The 25,034-nt window shown below is 40.9% G+C and overlaps 1 long non-coding RNA gene across 1 annotated transcript; it reads left to right on the top strand.

Annotated features, from left to right (window-relative positions):
* Window positions 1–556: 556 nt before the first annotated feature.
* LOC135779236 (uncharacterized) lies at window positions 557–1,873 on the top strand. Its single transcript, XR_010544817.2, has 4 exons — window positions 557–1,028; window positions 1,357–1,454; window positions 1,595–1,680; window positions 1,761–1,873. It is a non-coding gene; the product is annotated as an uncharacterized lncRNA (long non-coding RNA).
* Window positions 1,874–25,034: the final 23,161 nt, after the last annotated feature.

Raw genomic sequence — 25,034 nt, 5'->3', positions numbered from 1 at the left:
CTATCTGGTAATAAAATAACACTGCCATTGCTAGGCCAGTGTTATATTCACGACAGTGTCAGTGTAAAACAAGGGTGTTATCAGATTTCACTCTGAGCGGTGTAAATCAAGCCACGCCTCCACTAAACATATCCTGTCAGGGATTTTACCGCCATTTTCTTTCACAGGAGGACTGAAGAGATCAGGTAAATCAGTCTCATAATATTCACATGGTTTGGCTAAATTAAACTGTTATTTCTCTGTCTGACTCTACGCAGCCATATGCCAAAAAACCTAAATAAGATATTTTTCCCATTTTATTTCCCCTTTGTTCGTTATTTGGTTCAGTTTAATCAGAGCTACCTTGTGTTGCGTTGTTACCTTGTTAGTTTAGTATAAAGTTAAACTGCTAGCTAAAAGTTTAAAACCAATAAGGATAATATTAACAGGAGATATGAACGAAAGAATTGAACCATGATAAAACGCGACATGCACTACAAATTGAAGGTATGAAATTAAGTTAAATGAAAGCTCGTTTATTCACCATATGATGTTCGTTATAAGGTAATCATATAGGCTAGAACCGTGAGTTAACGAGGTCGTTTACATGCACGTGAGTGCACGGATATCGGTTAATTATTCAAATTACTGAAAAACACGGAGAAAACCGCAACCGCATCGTCACGTGTTTTTCTAAGATGTATGCAAACAGGGGAAATATCGCCAAACCAACAATTAATTTGACCAAAACCTCACAATATATCATCATTTGTATGCACAGATTGGATGCATTGTGTGTTGTAAGCTTTTCGTGGCGCTAGATGTCAGACAGATGCAAATGGCAAATACATACGAAAGTGTAAAACGTGTATGGCGAACATTTGTTTTTTTCTGTCATTATAGATGCTAGTTTGGTGAAAGTTCACACTGAGTGCTTCAAATCATTCAGAAGAGATGCTGTTTTTAGGGCAGTTTATTAAAGAAGACCTGACATGGATGACTTCCAATGAGAAACGACTGCTAATACTTATATAAATTCATTACAGAAGGTAAGTTTATATATTTATACATATAAATCATTTTATTTGACATAACTGAACAGTTAACCAATCTTTTTAGTATATGTAGTTTTGTACATATTATTATTATTATTATTATTATTAATCTGGAAAGAAACTCACATGACCTGATGCCAACTTTAATAAAATATATTATCTTCTCATACATCGTTTTGCTATTGATGTCATATTAAATAGCAATCAAATTGATAACTATTTTGAAAATGTATAAATGAAGATTCATATTGTCTTGAGTGCTGTTTTTAATATAAAAAGAATGTTGAGTTTTCAGAGTCTTTATTGTCATTTTTTGTGATAGGACCCTACCAGACTATATTTGAATATGGCATACCCATGAATTCTGGAACTGTTATTCCTTAACCCAGTTTGGAGGATAAGAGCTTACCAACTAGTTATGTGAGTACACACAGTACATTTGTACTGTACACTGTCTCTAACATGATTTATTATACTGAGATGATTTTGATTCAAATAACGGTTAAAACTGCACCCTTTTTGGTATTTTCTTGACTCTTTTTGTCTTTGAAAATCTGCAGAAATATGCTGAGGTGATGTATTGCAAAATAGCCAACATACAACAATATGGATGACCCTCTGTCTGGTCAACAGGAGTTTAAATATGGTAAGTGTACATGGGTTTGCTACTTTTACGGTTTTAAAGTTTAACTGTATACTCATGGTGTTTAAATTGTGTTTTGCTAGGACGGAACAGTTATGTGGCAGCTCTTCCCTGGCTCATTCACCTCTTGCCTTTCATTTGTGAAAGGAAGAAAGAAGAAAGAGGGTCAATGTGCAACTGAAGCTACTGATTGTGCTATGAAAGTTTTGTGGTATTTTGTTCTAGTTATTTATTCAGCAGTTAGTTTGCTTGCATTGTTCACCCCATGTAAATGCATACAAGTTCATAAATACACATCAAATACATTCATCAAATACACTCTTTTAAAACTCTTAGGTGATTAGCATCAATCCATGCTTTGAGGTGGATGAATCAGCACAGCCCTGCGTGCTCTGCGTTGGGAACAGAAGTTGCATCCAGAATTTTTGCATCATTCTGGACCAAAAAGCCATTCCCTCCATGATGAAGACCACTGATGCAGCCTTCCACTACATCATGAGTAAAACAACTACAGAACTAAATACCAGGTTGGAACGTATTTAAGAAAAATGAAACGTCTTTTGAATTGAAATGTCTGTTTTGTTATGGAAAAATCTTTAGTATTGTGAAGGACAAGCATTTCTGCCTGCCAGTAAGGTAATTGCAGTGTATTTTAATGTTCAAGTTTTGAGTAGGGTGGCTAATTTTTTTTAAACTCTCATTTGATTTATTAAAGACCTTATAATAAGTGGTTTTCATGTCACTGCGCTGTGGTATAAGATAACTTTCATTATTCCATACTGTATTCTGTATTCTAATTGTAGCTGAGGTATTTAAATAAGCAGTGTTAAATGCAAAGTGTTGTGTGTATCAATGTAAATATTAAATGTGATGTTCTTTAATAAAAAGAGGTTTTGCAATATTTCTTGTCATTTGTCTTTTATAGAAACAACCCATTAGCAACAAAAGTGGCTATTAATCAGTATTTTAACACTTAACATTGTTGAATTCACATTACACTGGTGTTGACTTTAAATTTGGAGTGTTAATTTTTAACACTGTATTTCTGTGCCAACACCAGTGTAGTGTGGAAACAACAATGAATAGTGTTGAACAAAGTGTAAAATTTAACAATATTGAGTGTTAAATTAACATATAATGAGTGTTGTTAAATTAACACTACACTTTTGACTAAATTAACACAGTGTAGTGTGGACACATATACACACTTTTCCAGTGTTAAATTTGACACCCTGGGTGTTATTTTAACACCAGTGATTTTGCTGTGTATTTTGAGGCAACTAAAATAGACTATGCCATAGACCAACTAAAACCTGCTCTAATGTCAATGGCGCAATATGTTTTTTGTTATTTGATAAGCGCGTTAGAAATATGCACCTATAAACGGGACGACGATGCAGGTTTGCTTATCACACACATGAATGCGCAGCAGCACAAAAATGCTTTTAAATATGAAAGATTAAAGGATTGAATGTAAAAGATTATTATTGAGTCTATTTGACATAAATGAGGACCGATTATGAGACGTTAGAAGGCACAAAGAGCTGCTTCACCTGCAGCCTGGTTAGTAAATAAATGCTTTGCTTCAAACAAATGCATCTGTTTTTTTATGCTACCTCACAGATTTATTGTATATGATGACTCTGTACCTGTGGATATGGTAAGATGAGAAACATTTTTAAGTAATGCTTTAAAAAAAACTCTCTTCCATGACTAAAAGAAAACGTCTCGGTTACGTATGTAACCCTCGTTCCCTGAAGGAGGGAACGGAGACGTCACGTCGTGACCGACGAATTGGGAACTCGCTTAGAGAGACCAATCTGCTTCGTACTCTACTAAAACGCCAATGAACTTGGCATTGAGATATTTGCATAATGCTGGCGCCGCCCCGCCAGGTGCGTATATAAGCCACAGGTGCAAATATGGAAATTAGCTTCATTTCGCTGAGAAAGCCGGAAAGTGTGACCGGCCGATAAACAGCAGGGAGCAGCCCTGTGGCGACGGGACGTGACGTCTCCGTTCCCTCCTTCAGGGAACGAGGGTTACATACGTAACCGAGACGTTCCCTTTCAGTCGGTCACTACGACGTCACGTCGTGACCGACAAATTGGGAATCCCTACCAAAACGCCACTGAGGGCTGACCTCTTCCAGTGTCTGCGTAAAGCCCTCCGGTTCCACTTAAGGATAAGGAGAATTAGGTTTTAAGGCAGAAGGCCGGGCACTAGATGTTCCTTTAACCCCACAGTAGTGCCAGCGACTGGGAAGCGCCCTATCTGAGCGGTATAGGGACGCTGCGGAAGCCACCGCCCCGTTAAGGGCTATTGGTGGGCGAAAGTCAACCGTAGTTGAGGTAAAAATGACAGCCGTGGCTGTGTAAGCAAAGCAGTGCTCTGCTGAGGGAAACGTGGGCTAGTAGGATTAACCCCACGGAAAATACTCACAAAGGAACCCGGTGGGACGCAATGTGGATGCCCGAGCCAAACACAGGTTCGCGAGGATGCAGCTAGTGAGAGGCTGGCAGCGGATGCTCCGCAACATCAGGCTGCCAAGGCAGCGGAGGAAGGCAAAACAATTTATTACGCGTTTTTGCCTCGAAGGCCTTCCATACTGAGCTCAGTTTGGAGCAGCAGTCGGAGGCTGCAAGCCGACCTGCGAGCCTGTTCTCTGTGCTTCCCCTAACGAGGAAAGAACACGAGAGGAGACAGGCTCGACACGAACACTGTAAAATCTAATGAACGTATTAGGTGTCGCCCAACCAGCAGCTCTACAGATGTCTGTTAGCGAGGAACCACGAGCTAAAGCCCAAGATGAGGCAACACTCCGTGTGGAGTGCGCTCTCAAATTAAAGGGGCAAGGAATACCCTGAAGATTATAAGCCAGGGCGATAGTATCAACTATCCAATGAGACATCCTCTGCTTAGTGACAGCTTTCCCTCTCTGCTGACCACCATAACAAACAAAGAGCTGATCTGAGGTCCTAAGGCTTTGTGTGCGATCCACGTAGATGCGTAACGCTACGGGGCATAATAAAGCCATGGTTGGGTCTGCCCTCCTCCGGGGGGCAGCGCTTGCAAGCTCACCACCTTATCTCTGAAGGGAGTGGTGGGAACTTTGGGCACGTAGCCTGGTCTGAGTCTCAGTGAGACAGCAGGACCAAACTGAAGGCACGAATCGTCAACAGAGAATGCATGTAAATTCCTTACTCTCTTCACGGAGACCAATGCTAGCAGGGTCAGAGTTTTCATTGACAAAAACTTCAGACTCGCAGACTGCAAAGGCTCGAACGCGGAACCTGTAGTAGGGCTTCAGCACCATGGACAGGTCTCAGGAGGAATAGAGGGAGGGCGCGAGGGGTTTAGCCTGCGAGCGCCTCTTAAAATCTAATAACCAAATCATGCTGCCAACTGATCTGCCGTTAATAAGCGAGTGATGAGCAGAAATAGCGGCGATATCAACTTTAATGGTGGAGGGTGACAGCCTACCATCTAACCTAAGTTGAAGATATATAAAAGCACAATGTTAAGCATTCTCTGGGGTCCTCGCGTTGCGAAGAGCACCAGGTGACGAAAAGGGTCTCATTTAAGCGCGTAAGCCCGTCTTGTGGACGGTGCTCGTACCGCGTCGTTGGTGTTAGATACCGCTTGCGATAAATCACCTAAACCTTGCGCGCACTCAACGACCATACATGGAGATCCCACAGGTCGGGGCGCGGGTGCCATAATGTGCCCCTTCCCAAAGAAAGAAAGTCCTTCCTAGGGGAATTCGCCAGGGAGGGGCTGTCGCGAGGAGCATTAACTCTGAAAACCAATTCCTGGTCGTCCAGTATGGGGCGACTAACGAAAGGCTCTCCTCGTCCTGCCTGACTTTGCACAGTGTCTGTGCGATTAAGCTCACTGGAGTGAATGCGTATTTTCGCGTCCCCCGCGGCCAGCTGTGTGCCAACGCATCCACGCCGAGGCTGCCCTCGGTTAGTGAAAAACCGGCGACAGTGGGTATCGTCCGGCGACGCAAACAGATATATCTGCGCACGACCGAACTTCTTCCAAATTAGCTGGACCGTCTGGGGGTGGAGTCGCCATTCACCGGGGCGCGCAGCTCGGGAAAGCGCGTCTGCCGCTGTATTGAGCGAACCCGGGATGTAAATGGCACGAAGGGACCTCAGATGCTTCTGACTCCAAAGGAGGAGATGACGAGCGAGATGCGACAGGTGACGAGAGCGCAAAAACCGCCTTAACGGTAAATAACGCAACAGTCGCAATGTTGTCGGTGTCGGCTAACACATCCTTCCCTCGCATCTCCATAGCGGAGCGTACAAGTCCCAGATATACAGCGCACCGCTCGCGGCAGTTGGGGTGCTATGCACACCCCTGAGACTGCAAGCCCGTCATACGTGGCTGCTCATCCCGTGCTGGGGGCATTGTATGTGCTACAGAATGCCAGGAGACCCGAGTCAGGGGCATATCTTGCTATCAGAAATGCTGGGTCTGCCACGGGGTAAAATTGAAATGACACGCAGGTGTAATGGTTACACAGTGTATGCCGTTGCGCCACGCTCTCCTCGAGACTCGATCGTAAAACCAATGCTGAAGCGGTCTCATATGAAGCAGCTCGAGCAGTGTCACAGCCGCAGCATGCTGCCATATGTCCAAGAGCTTCTGAAATTGTTTCAGAGGGACCGCGTACTTCCCTCGAATTAAACCGAGGCAAGTCAGAACTGACTGGTTGCGCACTCTTGTAAAACACGCCAATAAAACGATCGAGTCTATTTCCATACTGAGAAAAGGATCCTCTGCACGGGGCAAAGTTGCTCTTTTCCCAGCTGACCTGATGACTTAAACGAGCGAGATGCTGAAGCATTAAATCTCTGTGTTCGCGCACGTCTGCCGAGAACGAGCCATTATAGTTGACGTAAATATAAACAGAATACGAACAACGCTCTCTCTCTCTGAGATTTTAATGCCATGACTAGCACTTTCATGGAGACACGGGGAGAGAGAGACAGCTCGAATGGTGTACTTAGTATTAGTATGTCCACTCCATGAACGCAGAGCGAAAAACGGTCTAAGGCGAGGGGAGATGGACACATAAAGTACACGTCTACAGGTCTATGCTGCAAACCGATCTGAATATTGAAATACGAGCCTCGGCGTATCATCCTAAAGGATCACATTTGTAGAGCCGGTGCGTAAATAAATCGGTCGTAACCCACCGCGTATTTTGGGTACTATGAGATAAAGGCTGGAAAAACCCTATCATCATTCTCGGTAAGAGGGACCGGCTCGAAACGTCCTTCGCCAGCAGGACATCGACTTTTGCACGCAGTACATGTGCATCGGACGCTTTCACTATAGTGAAACGAATGCCCGAGAATTTGGGGGAGTGCCGGTAATTGTATTACGTAACCGAGGCGGATAGTGCGTAAAACCCAACGAGACGGGCTGGGAACTGAAGCGAAGCATCCCGGGACCGTACGAGGAGAATTAACGACACTACCGAAGTACCCGCGGTGGGGCAGCGAAGCGAGACAGGTGATACTGCCGGTGCGTCTGCTGTGACAGCATAAACATCTACAGTATGTGTGTGTGTGAGACACTGACCTGAGCCCGCTGAGGGTGACGGTCGTCTGGTCTCCTCTGCAGAGAGCGCAGACTCCGATGAGGGTGCTGGTGGTCCGGTCTGCTCAGTGGAGAGCTCGGACTCCTCAGGACACCCGCTGGCGATAGAGGAGAGGTATAGTGAGCAGGTGTACGCCCACGGCTCTCTCGATCCTCCGGAGACCTGGAGAGGAAAGAGGAATGCACTCTTATGTGTGGTTAAGTGGGTACCGGCTGGACAGCCGGTGGAACATATGCAAACCAAGGATTTTCCACCCGACCCTCTACCGGGGGAAGGAGCGAATCACTGTCTCCTGAAGAGTGATCCTCTGCCACTCCGGGTCGCCCGTCTCTGGCCACTTAAACTCCCGATTTTCACGGGAAGCGGCTAAGCGGGCGGGGCGAGCTGCTGACGACCGGTTCCCCTGCGCTGCCGAGATGGGGTCCGAGGAGGGGAACGGAGGTGGCCGCCGCAGGACGCGGACGGCGAGAGGCAGACTGAGGAGCCGGCGTTGGTGGACCAGGGCAGCTCTCATCCGCCGGGGCACGACCTAGGAGATCGCCTCAGTCTGCGCAGAGGAGCTGTACGACTCCCCGGGCTCGCCGAAGAGGCCGGTCTGTGAGACAGGAGCATTCATGAAGTTGTTCCGTCATATAAGCCAGACATAGCCAAGGGTGGCGATCTTGAACACTGTGGTGGACATCGCACGACTGAAGGTCGCGGCTTCCCTCGTATATCTCTAAAGCCTCGTTTGGTGAACCTGCAGTACGTTAATGCGTGCAGGGCTGAAGCCGCGTCTCCGCATGCCTGATGGGCAGCGCCCGTAACCGGACGACTGTCTATACAAACACGGGAGGGAAGGGTTGGGTGGTCCCTCCAGGAACGCAGCTGCATCGCAACCCCCCGCTCAACTGAAGGGATCCCCACTTAGCGGCTCCGTTAGTGAGGGAGATGAGGGGTGAAAGCTGAACGGCCGAGACGGCCGCAAATCACGTCAGCTCTTCGTGCCGTCGGGAAAGGCAGGCACAGGAGGTGAGGACCGTAGAGGCCCGGACAGCTCCGAAGTACCAATCATGTGGGCGGGACGGTTCGGGCGGAGAGGGATTAACCCCTCCAACTCTACCGTTTCCGCCGCTCGAGCGGGCACGGCCGCCATCTCCGGGAAGACTCCGCCTCGGAGGGAAAAAAATGGGCACCCCTCTGATGCTGTAGAAGTGACGGGACCAGAAGGAGGTCCAGTGGATTCGGCAGAAATCGCAGAACACGACTCTGCAGTCTCCACCGGAGCCTCAACCGGCTGAGGATGAGAAGGCCGGTAGGTGAAGGACGCATCCTCCGTCCTACTCAGCATAGTGATGCGAAGAGGGTCCTGCGAGCGCTTGACAGCCGCACCATGGCGGCGTTCAGCACTGCAAAGGCGCGGACGCCGTTCCCGTAGAAACGACAGTCGTCTCCGCAATCCAAGAGGGTTATGCTCTCACAGAGAGAGCAAGAGCTCTCCACGAACGCAGCCTCGGAGTGCTCGATGCCATAGCACGAAGACAGCGCTCGTGACCGTCACTGGAATCCCTGTACTTCTCGCATCCAAGATCGCACGGAGGAAAAGCTATCCTGAAAAGGACGCTGATCTCCGAATATACGAGAGAGTGGCTGTCTTTAAAAAGACACAGAGCTCTCACGTATCACTCTTTAAGGAAATCACTCTTTAGGTGCTCAGCTGATGATGCGCACAGGGAGAGGCAATGCACACACTAAACTCAAAACAAAAAATATGCAGAGCAGTGGAATACTGCGAGCGTCCGCTGTGTCAGTACCGCTTGTCAATCAACTTCAGCAACCGTTCCCAGAAGAGCAGAGAGTAGCTTCGCAGTAGCAGATAATGCCGGCTTTCGAAGCGAAAAAAGCTAATTTCCATATTTGCACCTGTGGCTTATATACGCACCTGGCGGGGCGGCGCCAGCATTATGCAAATATCTCAATGCCAAGTTCATTGGCGTTTTAGTAGAGTACGAAGCAGATTGGTCTCTCTAAGCGAGTTCCCAATTCGTCGGTCACGACGTGACGTCGTAGTGACCGACTGAAAGGGAACGTCTTTTAATGTTTTTAATAAAAAAATAACAATTTCAATACAATTGAAAAACAACACAATTATTTCACATTAATCTTCAACTGGGGATCTTCTTCCTCTGCTTAGTTTTTCAATTTACAAAGTCCGTCATCTAAATAGGGATTAGACACAGCGCCAGCACAGCTTGCTTTTAAAGGGGATGAGAGATAAGACTCTCATTGGTTTATTGCACGTTACGCCCAAAACACACCCATTACTCTTAAAAAAAAGGACCAACCCTTTTCGACCGTTCACTCCGCGCACAAACCATTTTCTCATCGTTAAATTAGCAAAAGTGGATATGGACACGCCCATTTAGACCGTGCACTGTGCGCTTTAGACAATGGGCTTAGATCGTTAAAATAGGGTCCTGTTTATTTGTTTACCTTCAGGCCAATAAATATGTTGTTGACATTATTTCTTTGGCAGACCAATACAGAAGATATTTTGCAGAAACTGCAGTGCTCTGTGGTTCTGCCATTTTGAGAGTTCAAAAAGCAGATATATTTGATACAAAAGTAGTCCCCACCACTCCTGCTGATATTTTGATGTCTTGTGAAGACAGAGGATCTTTTTCTTTTTTTTTGCAAAAACATTGAACGTTATTTACAACATTATTAGCGTTTATACATAGCCTCTGCTAGTGCAATATTCTTCTAGTGGTATTTGGTGGATCCAATTTCTTTGGTTCTGTTCAACATTTCAAATGTTTCTCCTATCAAGCAATGACAATAAATGTAGAATAAAATCTATTGTTTGTCTATTTAACAAAAGTGTTATAATGTATTTTTCAGTTATTTACATTTATGCATATTACAATCCCTGAATATCTTCTGTCCATGTATTTGTATTTCCCGCCATTCATCTTTCCTGGCCTTTTGTGACCTAATCTTTCCAGTTTGATGTTACTTATCCCATGGTGCTGGTAGCGCTCTGGTACAGCTCAGTTTTGAGAATGTAAAATCTTTTATCTGATTAGAGTGCTCACTTCATTCACAAGAAAAGGTGATATCATAATTCGTTCCCCCTCGGCACACCGCCGCTATCATCAGCTTCAGGCCATGAAGGGAACACACACATACATACACAGGCAGAATATTCATAAACTCACTCATTGCTATTCCCCGAATACAATAGAGAAACCTCAGCTTTTCTCTCAGGTGACCTTGGAAGTGAGGATTTTATGATATTTGGCCAGAGTTATGCATTCGGCATTGCTCAAAGCTGTGCTTGGCTGTAAGAAATTCAATATGTATAAACCAAATCTTATTCAAGTGCTTCTTAGATGGAGCTTATGAATTCAACCCTGCCATGCATCTGCCCTGCACATTTTGCTGTTGGCTGTGGTACTCCAGCGTAGCAAGTTCAGAAGCCAAGTTGACCAATTTTTTTTACTGTGAAAGAGCCTTTTTTAACTTCATAAATAATGCCCTTTCCTCTAATAAACCTTGGGCGATGTAAGATTACCCTCTCTCTTCCTTTCTGGACTCCCTGTGACCTATGATCTATCAAAAAGCAGTGTACTTGCATTCATTGGCTGATGCCATTGACATCAGGTGTGCATCATCACACATTGCCTGTAGCCCCTATTCTTCCTTTATTCGTCACTTCTGTAGCATCCCAAATAAATGAAGGTAAAAGCTAGTATAAATAATGAAAAAGATATATCATGTGAATAAAGAAAAATATCTTGAATAACAGACATAAGAAATTCATGAGACTGACATTAGTAAACAGTTACAACCTTGAAGAGACTGCAAAACTATTGCCGAATTAAACCACAACAGTGACATTTCACCTCGCGGATAATCCAAAGGGAACGCTATGAAATCCCTACATGGTACAGTCGTGACCCTTCTTCATTATCACATTAATGCCTCTGCCCACTGGTCACCTTACTTTTATAGGAGATCACAAATTAATCTCCTTCCTAATGAGATGACCTACAGAGCAGACACTAATCGGAAAAGCGATCCGGATGTCGTATCCTGTTTTGTCAAACACACATCTGAAAAACAAGCAACCTAAAGTAGAATATTGAGTCTTGCCACATCTCAACTTCATTTCCATCTGTATCAGATTCAAAAGAGGGCAAACTTAGACAAACATTATGGACCCACTGTATGTGAGGTCCTAGAAAAAAATGTTTATTGCTCATGTGTTGTTCTTTAATAGCTAGGGAGATTTAATGTAATAAATAAAAGCTCCTATAACACACGCTGGTTAAGCATATCTCATGTTAATCTGAAGTACCTATGGAGTAGTATTACATCCTTCATATCTCTGAAGAGTCTTTAGTTTTATTAGACTTATAAAAGATGGATCAGCTTTAGTGAATTTCCCCAGAAAAACACGACCCTCTTGGGGCGTACTGCGGGAGGAGCAAATCACGAGCAAGCAACACACACAAACCCACTATCTAGGGATAACTTATGATTCACTACATGTTTGTGTCATTTACATTATATGCACTTACGCTTTGATTTCCAACATAACACAGAAGCAGTCTTACTTACCGCATGCAACTCATGACACATTTGAGACTTTTCTATGAAAATTCAGGGTTAAACAAACACACACGCAAAACTCCGCTGCTACCCCTGATAAACAAACTATATCCATTGTTTCCATAAGGTTGGCTTTTTTGGAAAGCTAAACAATGCTTTCTGCTCCTTACATTGCAAAACACACTTTCAACAAACTTCCATCTGTGATCCTTTTAATCTCGCTGATGTCTAGGAGAAATAATTGAGATATGGAAGAAATCTCAACATCTTGAATGACAATGCATCTAGTTTCCAAATCCTGTCCATTTCCCAACCAGCCAGGTGTATGCTCAGATAAGGTTGTAATCAGATTCGTCAGTTCTCGTTACAATGCAAAAACACTCTGAACTTTGCAACCGTGAAAAAGCCATCAACCGGAACATCTGTCTAACAGGAATGTTCAACAAGAAACACCTCATAATACCTCAGGAAACAGTATGAGTGAATGTAAACGGGCAGGTGCGGGCATGCTGTGCCCTGATTAGATGCTGTGCCAGTCAAAGTGATTGGCTCATACACAGAGCAAAATTGTGTGATGACGCTATTGTTGCAACATACTACACCAGCCGTCTTTTCATCTAAGAAAACAGAATTCTTTCAGTACTGTTGATAGCATGTCTGGGACACAAATTCATTGTTTGTTCGCTCCATTGACACTTGTCGTCTTTCAGTTGCAGTACATTTGCCTTTTAAATCACAGCGTGTCTAGCATGACTCCAGCTCATTGCCCACAGACTGCTATGTTAATGATATGTTCACATCGCCCCCAGGCAATCGCTAACTAATTTGTGGGCCACGCACTGAACGTCTTTGCTGCTTATTGCACGGGCAAATTTGTTTGAACGCTATACTTAGTAAGCCAAATAAAAATGTAACTACGCAAGCAAGTTGTGGTTGCACGTCATGGTGTGAAGGACACCTGTTAGAAGACTCTGACCATGTGATTTGAACACACTGAGGATAAATTCGGCTGTGATTGACAGATCAACACTGGGTACATTGCGTGCACACCTCTGAGATGATGCAGACTAAAGTGTGGATATGCATGTGTGTGTGTGCATTTTGTGTATCAGCATGACTCTCGGAGCAAAAATAATCCCTCCTACCGCGTTGTGGCACACTTCATGCTCTTGACGGGCTGAATACGATTATCTACTCTCAATTTACCAAGCAGAAGCAACAGAAGAGTCATTGGCAATGCTGCGTTGCACCTTCTCAGAGAACATTGACAATAACGTTTGCCACATAGTTCATTCTAGAAGAAAAGCATTGTATGTCAGTTAAATTATAAAGGTCATGGGTGCGATTCCAAAGGAATACACAGATCAATTTGAATGCACGGTAAGTCGCTTTGAATAAATGTACTGTAAATGTTGAACAGATTAGATGTTATTAGTCATAGTTACTTTAAAGACTTGGTTACACAAATCAAAGAAGTATTTCTTTATAGTGTATAGCAGACTTAAGGTCAGCAAATGTTTAAAAGTGAGAGAAAACTAATGGACACTATAAAACTTATATATTATAGTGCACTCTATTAAAGGGACATTTTTCAGCTTTCCTAGAGTTAAACATTTGAGTTTTACCGTTTTGGAATCCATTCAGCTGATCTCCGGGTCTGGCGGTTCCACTTTTAGCTTAGCTTAGCTTAGCATAATCCATTGAATCTGATTAGACCATTAGCATCACACTAAAAATAATCAAAGAGTTTTGATATTTTTCCTATTTAAAACTTGACTCTTCTGTAGTTACATCGTGTACTAAGGCCAATCGAAAATTAAAAGTTGTGATTTTCTAGGCAGATATGGCTAGGGACTATACTCTCATTCTGGTGTAATAATCAAGGACTTTGCTGCTGTAACATGCCTGCAGCAGGCGCAATGATATTACGCTCTGCCCGAAAATAGTCTTTAAGGGGACTATTTTCGAGCACTGCGTAACATAACTATGCCTGCATGCTGCAGCCATGTTACTGCCATGTGATTTGTATTACAAATATGTCTGCATTGACTGTATGCATTATATATATATAATTATATGCAGTAGTGCCATTGTTGGTTGTGGATGTGTCCTCGATTATTACGCCAGAATGAGAGTTTAGCTCCTAGCCATATCGGCCTAGAAAATTGTAACTTTTAATTTTTCGTCGGTCTTAGTACACGATGTAACTACAGAAGAGTCAAGTTTTAAATTGGAAAACTATCGAAACTCTTTGGTTATTTTTAGCGTGATGCTAATGGTCTAATCAGATTCAATGGATTATGCTAAGCTATGCTAAAAGTGGTAGCGCCACACCCAGAGATCAGCTAAATGGATTCCAAAACTGTAAAAGCAAATGTTTAACTCTAGGGGAGCTGGAAAATGAGCATGATTTCAAAAAAATATGTGGGAACCCTTGGTAAATATGACAAAAAGTTGCAAAATAAATAAATAAAATTACCCTTTAAGTACAGATATGTATACATCTGTTACCTGTGTTGGGAAAGTTCACTTTCTACATGAACTAGTTCCAAGTTCAGTTCACAAATTTTAAAATGAACTAGTTCAGTTTATAGTTCATATTTCAAAATTTTTAACTAGTTCACAGTTCCAAAAATTAACTAATTTATAGTTATTTTTTCCCATATTAGTTTTTAAAATGATTGCCATTATAGCCAATATAGAACCACAGACAGCAATTATTTTATCAGTTTTATCACTGAAGCTAAATGCGTCAAATTTCATCTTCAACTTTAAATCCTTATCCAACCAGGGTTTACATTAGCATTGTCTGTCTTTTCATTTTTGTATTTGCTTGCACATACCTTGAAAGGCTAGCCGGGTGCTTCATGGGGGTCGCACACTGGGCGAGAAGCGCTGTGAGGCGTCTTATATAGGACAACTCGCAGGTATTGCACGTTAAATAGCGTGAGCTTAGTCAGAGTTTAGTTCAAGATCCAGAATATGCGTTAGCAGCCTATGTTCAGAGCCGGCGCCAGACCATAACTAACAGGGTGGCACATGGCTTCTAACGGGGGGGCACGCAATAGCAACAATAACTTGCAAAAACAAGACATTAACACAACAAATACAGTGCAAGCACACACTCATACAACTGGTACAGACTGTCAGCTTATTTCCCGTATAAAGTCCAAAAGATCACAAACCATGCGCAAAACTATTTTGAACTTTGACCGCGGCGTGAACGCAAGTTGCACTCCGCTGCGTTCGCGCTTTGCTCGACGCAACAACAAACCGCCCTCGCGCGGCGCAAGCCATTGAAATGAATGGGTTACATAGCGCGGCGCGAACCATTGAAATGAATGGGTTTCATAGCGCAGCGCACACTGCGCCCTAAAAGCCGCTTTACCATAATCACATCGTAATGCTGTTAACGGTCTATAAGCCACACTTCACATTTAAGCTTATGTAAATTAAAACAACGCTAACTTACCTTTAAAATAGCTGAAGCCTGCATGTACGAACATTAAACTTCCTTAAAACAGTGTCCTGTAGATTTGAAAATTTCAACTCAACCTTTAATCTCCGAGTTTGAGCCAGTCGGTGTTTGCATGAAGTCAGATGAAGCAGGCGGTGCTGGTTCGTTCTAAATGTTCTAATATCCATATTTTACACGATCCATAAAATGCCGCAAAAAATCACGTTGCTGGTATCAAGTCACAAATATGCTAAAGACGTAAGATGGGTGAGACGCTGCAATACATCCAATCAGAGAAACTGGTCTATTTTAATTAAAGAAAACATATATCCACTATATTTTCCTCATTTGATTACATTAAAAGTCATGAAACATTCAGGGCCCTATCTTGCACCCAGCGCAATTGACTTTGTCAGTGACGCATGTATCATTCGTATTTTGCACCGGCGCACAGCGGGTTTTTCCCTCCACAAACGCACGTCGGCAAACTAGGGAATGAACTTGCGCTCCCTGGGCAGTTCAGCGCAAAAAAGGAGGCGTGTTCCGGCGCAAACCATCCCTGATGCTATTTTGCAGTTTCAAAAAACAATTGCGCCACTGAGCAGAAAAAACTAGTCTAAAGTCAGTGGCGCGTTGCGTGTGGTTCATTATGCTATTCTAAGGAGGCATGCTTGACCATAATGTATAGCGTGCACAACGCGCATACACTTTACTTATCTAATCTACACAGATGCAACAGTTATTTTTGCAAATCATAAATTGTTACAAAAAAAAATATTAATACACGAGATAAGGGGAATCATTGTGGTGAGCATTGTGGTGATAGTTTTTATTTATTGTGTGGCTGCGTTAAAAAAATTCTCATGCAAATAACGATTAAAATATTTTCATAAGTTAATAATAATAAGTTTGGTGTGTGGCTGTATTACGTTTATTTTATGTAAATAATAATTAAAATGTTTTCACAAGAAACCTTAATATATGTGAACTTGATTTGTAAGAGTATTTGGGGTTGGACCTTGCTTGCGTTTCTTGGGTCCGATTTCAAAGCCCCCAAACCCTTTCAGCGGTGAGGGTGGACACAGCGATGTCCTCTACTGGCATCAGGTCCTGAGGCAGATCCACCTCCCGTTACACAGCGTGCCCGATTTATGCTGGCAAGCTTGGGATTCCCCCGTCTCCTGACATCATTGTAACGCTTGGCGCAACGATATGCCAGCTGATGAGACTGTGGCTATTTCCTCTCACGCCTGTTTAATCTACGCTGATTTGGGCGGTTTCTCCTATCCCCATACAAAATAACTTCTATGTCTTTGACTGCTCTTACAAGAACATCGGTCTCCTCGGCTGTGAACCGCTCCTGGCGTGCGCCTGGTAAATCCGTCATAATAATAGCAACCCGCCATGGAACTTGCACCCTTGTGTTTAAGGCAAGGCAAGGCAATTTTATTTATATAGCACATTTCGGCAGTGCTGCGATTCAAGGTGCTTTACAAGGTGCAAACATAAAATATAAAAGCAACATTTAAAATAAAAAAATAAAATAAAATTAAAGTTGAAAGGGAATGTTGGATAGCGTTCTGATTGGTTTATTTGACGTTACGCCCAAACCACACCTATGAATAATGAACCTACTTCAGACCAACCCCTTATTGATTTGCGCCCGGCGCAAGAGATATTTCTCACGCCGGGAAAATAGCAACAGCGCCCAAGATCCGCCAACAAACTCACTTGCGCTTGCGCTTCGCACTTGCGTTTCAGATCGTTAAAATAGGGCCCTCAATGTTTAATTTATTTTAATTATTCTTGATATATATTAAATTAATAAAAAACTTTGTAGGGGGAGGCACGGTCCGCAATGCCCCACCCCCTTGACGCCGGCCCTGCCTATGTTAATCGTTAACGATTTAGGACAAATATTATGTTATTTAATGTTCAACTATGTGAGTGGTGCGGCAGGGATCAACGTTGTTTTGATGAGGCATGCAGCCGTGAAACACTAACTGGTGGCGGTGTTGCCAGATTGGGTGTTTTTTCCGCTACACATTAAGGCCTGTTTACAGTGTGTTTTTTTTTTAGCCGGGTTTTCGCCTGGAAGACTCTATAGAAAAATCTGGCACCCTAATGAATGACATTAAACTGAGAGAGCGTGCCGTTCACAAGCACCAGAATGAACGAGTTCACAGTAACGTTCATCAAGCAGTAATACAGTACGTTCAGTTCACGTTCGCCCAAAATATGAACGAGTTCAGGCACTACACTGTCTGTTACCAATATGTACCTATAGTAGAATGACCTCAATTTTGTTCTGCATTTCATGCATTATTTATTTGAAAGTGATGTGCAAATAAGCATGCACATTAACATTTTAATTGTGGATTTCTTTCACTTATGTCTTAACATCAGATGAATGAAAATTGCATCAGTAACAAAAGTAAAATGAATGACATAACATCTTATATATTTAATATTTAAACAGTATGTAAACTGACGAATATTCAATTATCATCAATATTCAACATTATTCAGTTTTAAGTACTGATATGGTTTTATGATAGAAACCATAATAGAAACATAATTAATTAATGAAAAATATAATGAGGATGTTAATTTATACATGCTATGTTGACGAATAGATGGCAATTACATCTTACCTAATAGTGTTACTGTAGCTTGTGCACATTGTAAATGCAGTGATGCATGCACGTTCTGTCACCCATGATGAACTGTATGACATATTTGTAATACGTTTCTTTCTGAAGGTTTCACAAAGGGATGACAGGATGTATTTAGATTGTCTCTGCAATGTGGCACACTGCTATGTGCGACACTGTTAAAAACTGAATGGATAACACAATTACAGTCTACACCACCATAATTGTCTATGTACCTGCATATTGACTGTATATATATATACATTATATATAATTATATGCAGTAGTACCATTGTTGGTTGTGGATGTGCCCTGTTGTAGAGCAAACATTAAAGGATAATTCGTGTCATAATGCTGATGTCAAAAAGTCTTTGAATGATTCATTTGAGTGAACTTTTTGTGCCAGATCATTCAAGGGCAATGGTGAATAAAGTGACATGGATACTTTCAAGTCACATGCATTATCTAGAACGCTGACATTCTGCACAGCAGTCACTTCAAAAGTTTCAAATCCTTTCATGTCTCACTGCTTTTTATCTGGATGAAATGTACACGCTTGCGCTAGTTCAGAATGTTTAGTGTTTTCTTGTGTCATCTTATCAACAACCAGCAGTACTATGTTGTGCATACTGTAATCTGAACTGCACATTTGACAAGAAATACATGTTGGATTTAGAAATGTTTTTTTTTTATATTATTCTTATTATCACCATTTTGGTAGCACTTTATATTACAGTACATGTACTTACCTTGTACATATATGGTAAATATGTTGTACTTAGAGACAAATGTGTGGTACTTAATTTTGAGTATACATGGTAATTAAATGGTATCATTACTGTACTTACTAGTGATATTACTGTACATAGTTATTATTTAACTCTAGATAAGTACTGGGTAATACCAGATACATACTTATAGTATATGTATACTGTAACTAACAAGAAACACTACTGTGCTTACAAATGAATGTACAATATAAGTATTTAGTACTTACATGCATTTTCACCCCGGGGAGGCAGCCTTTTTGGGCTTTACCTAGCTTCCTCTTCTACACGTTGCTTTAGTAATACGTGCAATTATAATATTGAGTCATAGCCGCAGCAAATTTAACTGCTCATGCTATCATGTATTCTGTTGTGCTATCTGTCGTTTTCTGTGCTTTTCACTGCTTCTATTTATGTAAAGCTGCTTTGAAACAATTGACTTTTGTGAAAAGCGCTATATAAATAAAATTGAATTGAATTGAATTGAATTGAATTGAATTGAATTGAATGTGTGGGTTAATGACAGGTACTTATAGTGTACATATATGATAACTAATAACACACATTACTGTTGTGCCATTTTGTACTCCGTATCTTTGTCATTTACTGTACCCTTAAAGGAATAGTCTACTCATTTTCAATATTAAAATATGTTATTACCTTAACTAAGAACTGTTGAATCATCCCTCTATCATCTGTGTGTGTGCACGTAAGCGCTGGAGCGCGCTGCGACGCTACGATAGCATTTAGCTTAGCCCCATTCATTCAATGCTGCCATTTAGAGATAAAGTAATAGCACTTTTGGGAGTACTTCGACTCGCCTGAAAAGTCCGCTCCCCTTCTCACTCTCATAATGGGAGAGGGAGGGTGTTACTGCGCCAAGTCGAAGTACTCCCAAAAGTGCTATTACGCCATAAAATATAGTTACTCTTTTAAATCCGCTTAGAAAAGCGCTATGTTTTATTTTGTACCAGCAAACTTGCTCGTATAACTACATGTCTTAAATAGGAAAAACGTTGATGTGTTTGGTCACTTCTAACTTTATCTCTAAATGGCAGCATTGAATGAATGGGGCTAAGCTAAATGCTATCGTAGCATCGCAGCGCGCTCCAGCGCTTACACACACACAGATGATAGAGGGATGATTCAACAGTTCTTAGTTAAGGTAATAACATATTTTAATATTGAAAATGAGTAGACTATTCCTTTAAAGCTAAAGCCAACAATGCATCTTATTTTGGTCAGACTAATTAATATAGCTCACAGTTGCATACTGTATGTATACTATGCTATATCTTAGGTGGTAGGTCCTGTGTAATAACTGTGAAAAATGCAACACTTTATTTTACAGTCCTGTTTCCATGCAGTTACTATGGACGTACTAGTAAATGTATCCAGTAGTCAATGCATACTACAACAAAGGACAAAGATACAGACTTTTGATATATATGTTAATATATATGTACAAGTATGTATAAGTGCCTTTCATTAACTTACACTGGACTGTAAGTACTACACACTTACCATGTACAGTTTATTCAATTTATAAGTTCAGTAGTGTTTCTCATTAGTTTACATTATACTGTAAATACATTATACATGCTGGTCATTAACGTACACTGGCATGTACTACACTTACCTTGTACATACAATTTGTAAGTACAGTAGTGTTTGTTATTAGTTGTCATATATGTACACTATAAGTACCTGTCATTAACCACCACTTGTCTGTATTGTACATTCATCTGTAAGTACAGTAGTGCATCTTGTTAGTTACAGTATACCTACGCTATAAGCATGTATCTGGTATTGTTACATAATAACTACCAAGTATGTACCACTGGTAAGTACAGTAATGATACCATTTAATGTAGTTACTTAACAGTGCTTAACCGAAATATAAGTATTAACCGAAGTGCCATATTCTGTGAATAAGTACTTAAGTACATCTACAGTCATTTAGTCATTAAATTAAAGTGATCAGGACATGAAGCTGGGAAAAAGCTGCCTGAAGGGATTTATTCTGACGTAATATTGATTTAAGTTGACATAAATGCATTATCCCAAAACGAAAGAGGCTGCACAATAAGAGAGGCATAAAAATACAGCTATGTAAATTCCTTTTATTTTCTTCAAGTTAGTCACTTGACTTTTTATCTAGCAAATATATTGTACAGCTGAATTTTATTTATGATCATATCTGATGTAAAGCATGTATGCACAGATAAAATTATAAACAAAATGCAAATGTCAGAGCTAAAGCACTATGTTATAGCTTATCTATGTTATAGACTCTAATTTAGTTGTTTGATAAAAAAATTTCATTTTACAATCTGTCATAGGGAGATTAAGAAGGGTGGTATCCAGAAATGAGGGTTAAAACCGATGCCCGCACACAAGGCATCACCACCAACATGCACACCCAGACTCCCTGACATCTAAATCTGTTCTATAACACCAAAGGGGACACATCTGAGATTACCTAAGGTCTTTTTCTGGAGAATCTGAGAAGCAAGCCCTGATATAGACTGGCCATCTGTCCAGGGTGATTCCTGCCTAGGGCATGAGATGCTGGGATAAATTCCAGCCCTCCTGTAACCCTGCAGAAGACAAGATGGATTGGAGAATAGATGAGTCGATCTGAAAAGCGAAATATTTTATTTGTTCTCTTTTTAATGTCATTTCTTGTCTACAAGAAACAACTGTAAAAGAGGTACAATTTTGTGGTGGTGTTTTTTTTTTGTTCCCAAATATTTTATGACGCAGATTGAGAATAATTGAAAATAGGAGCAGATCCATTTAAATAATAAACATGTGAATGTAATTTAATGGGCGGACTATAAAGTCAAGAGCAAAACTATACTAAAAACACATGTGCCCAAGCTAAAAAGGCTTCATAAAAGTCCTAAGATTTACATAACTTGAACCATTTCTTTACACAACTACAACTTTAACTCGAATTGCCATAAACAAAAATATTCATGTTTCTAGCATACCTAAAATATAAGATTTCTTTTATAATTTTCTCCTTATTCCATCCCAGATGTTTATGAATTCCTTTCTTCAGCTAAAAAACAAACCGTTTATATTAAAGTGCCATTGTGCTATCTAGACCTGTTTGAGTCGTGACTCACTCGGATCTTTAACCCGGATCTTTAAATTAACTCATGAGTCGCGAGTCTCTAGTGTCATTAACCCGGATCAGTTGAGTCCAACTACAATTCAATGTAAAACCATAAACAGCGCCACCACACACACAAACCTCTTTCAACATTATTGATGAGACTTCGCTCGCACTACAGATCCACTCGTAACCGGCTGATATGCGCGAGAACTGACCTGAGATTATCACTCAGAGCCGGAAACATTGCAAACTCGAGAGACCTGTGGATCCGCGTGAGCCGCGAACTGACCCGAGATTTTCACTCAGAGCCGGAAACAATGCGGACTCGAGAGACATGCTAATCTGCTCTGACTCGAGAATCTCTCAACTCGTAACCGGCTGATCCGTAACCGGCTGATCCGTAACCGGCTGATCTGCGCAAACTATCTCTCCGGCTCTGTGGGCTACAAAGCAGGACACAGTTTTTTTCTATATTTTCTCTATAATATTATGCTATTGTTATTATTAGGCTTATTTTTTAAATGGTCGACCATACACACCAAACCTAAAACCTATAAGCATGTTTCAGAAGTGAAAGGCTTTTGTTGTGGCTTGATTTGCTTTTGAGATCCACTAACCTGCTCCGGCTGATCCACGCGAATCAGCCGGTTAGTGGATCTGTAGAGCGAGTCTCATGTCCATGCTCTGCAAGTCTGCAATGTTTCCGGCTCTGAGAATCTCGAGTCGCGTGGATCAGCCGGTTACAAGTGGGTCTGTACTGAGTTTCCTTGGCAATTTAGCAATACTGACTCAAGTGACTCAAGTGACTCACACAACCCGGATCACTTTAGTGAGTGACTCACAATAACCCGGATCCTTAAAAGGAATCGAGTTTGCCAGGCCTAGTGTTATCTTCCTGAATACAGCAGGACTCTGCAAAAGCTTCAAAAGCACATAATTCATCATTAAAGTTATCCAGATTGAAGCAAAACAATACATTTGTGACTAATAATATTTTAAGCTAATTTAGTGATTGTCACAACGTCAAGCAATGTTTATGGAATTTAACAATGTCAGATGCTCTGGAGCAATAAAGTGCTTTGAAAAGAAGGAGGTAGCAACGTGGTCACGTTTTCCGTGTGGCGAAATGTAAAGCAAATGTGCAGTTAGTGAACAATATTATGCTTGGCCATTGCGGTGGGTGCTTGAGCTGAGCCCAGGATCATTGCTAAGGCAAGCAAACCAAGCAATTGCTTGGGGTCCCGAGCTGGCCTGGGGCCCCAAGACAACGACTGGTTAAGAATAAAATGCAACAACAAACTGTATGACCGCCCCTTCAATGCAGCAAAGTGCAATGACACTGTTATGGGGATCCCCCTCAAGGGGGCCCCCTCTCAGTAGTTGCTGACAGCAGCCAGCCAACCATGTGATCTCTGCTGCCGGCAAAATACAAAACCTCCTCGGCAGTTATCATGAAGTGGAATTATGCTTCAGGAAGCCAGAAAAGAAAGAAGAGAGGAGGATAAGAAAAAAACAAGATAGTGGTAAGTGATAAATTACACTGGATAAAATAACTCTACTTGTCTTGTACAAATGGTGTATTTTTGCAGCATGCAGGCTGGCAAAAATATGTTTATGTTTTTTTTTAATGGGATAAGGAAGATGCAGATCTGTTTCAGAATCACTGTTTATCATATTTGATGACATTATAGCTTTGTAATAGGTTTTGATGAAAGTGGCATACTTTAGCATGCTGTACTAACTATTCCACCGTGATAATCTATTTACCAAAAGGGGGTTAGGGAAACCACACGATAAATTTTGTGCATCAAACATTAGTTTGGGTTGTTTTTAAGCATTGGTAGTTCTGAAAGCAGCTGCATCCCTTCCTTCTAAATATCAAAATATGCTAACTTTATAATAACCATACTTAATAGATTGTAATTTGTTAGTTATTTAATCTTTAGTTAATTGTCATTTCTGAACTGTTAGCAAACAGTCTTTTTATATATATAAACATATATAAACACGTTAACAATGGATCTTGAACAGTTACTTTATTCTGTGTGGCAGTTTTTACACGGTTACATTTTGAAGTACAACCCCCGTGAGTTATTCTCGCGAAATTAGACTTATGAGGTACTGCAACGTGTCCATGACCGGGTTTTGGTTTTTTGACATGGAAATATTTATAATTAAAAAATAAAAAAAAATAAAAAGCTTCAGTGCATGTTAAAAATTTATAGTAAAGAAACATGTGGTATTTGGTGATCATTGGTAAATGTAGAGACAATAATAATGAATATAAATGTGTCCAAGACCAATTTTCAATCCCTCAAGGAACTAACATTTAAAAAAAAAAAATAGTTGGAAGGGACATAATTTACTGTGACACTCAAGATGGCTACCAGGTAAGCAGTTCTTATTTTTTCTCCCAGATAAAAGTTGAAATTTTGTTTGTCATAGTACCTAGACAACTTTTTAGTTCCCATTACTGAAACATGAGTTTGTAAATGCATATATTTAATGTAATATCATGTTGCGGTAATGATCATTTTTGATAATGATAATCTAAAAAATGTAAATAATTATATAGAAAATATTTTTAAAATCCTCTAAAAATAATGGTTATAGTTAGTTCAGACCTTAATCTTAAATGTGGAAAAAAATGGGCTTTAATGGCTTTTTTAAAAATTCTGATGCTTGACACCTTCTAAATCTGGATTTCGTGAGAATCACCCAGGTGTTCTACTCGTACTGTTTATTAGCTATTTAACAAGGTTTTACAGTCATCTGTTGCAACTTTATAACATCCTACCATCCAGATAATGTTTAATATTTATATAATGTTTATAAATGTTTTAAAAATGTTTTTTTAAAGGTTAACAAACATATATTATAATGATAGATATAATGTGTGTAACAATAAACTGTTAATTTACAGCACTACTAATAATTAGTAAACATTTAGTTATAATTTAATTGTTTGTTTACAGTAAAACGACTGTTTGCTAACAGTTAAATGACAATTAACTAAAGATTAATTAACTATCAATTAACCATCTATCAATGATTGTTAATATAAAGTGTTTCCATCTTTTCTTTCTCCCTCAAGGTGCTTTGCTTAAATTTCTCAGCCCTCATGCTCTTCCTAAGGATACCTTTA

Source organism: Paramisgurnus dabryanus, chromosome 22 (genome assembly GCF_030506205.2).
Source record: "Paramisgurnus dabryanus chromosome 22, PD_genome_1.1, whole genome shotgun sequence".
NCBI lineage: Eukaryota > Metazoa > Chordata > Actinopteri > Cypriniformes > Cobitidae > Paramisgurnus > Paramisgurnus dabryanus.
This window is presented reverse-complemented; position numbering and strand designations above follow the sequence as displayed.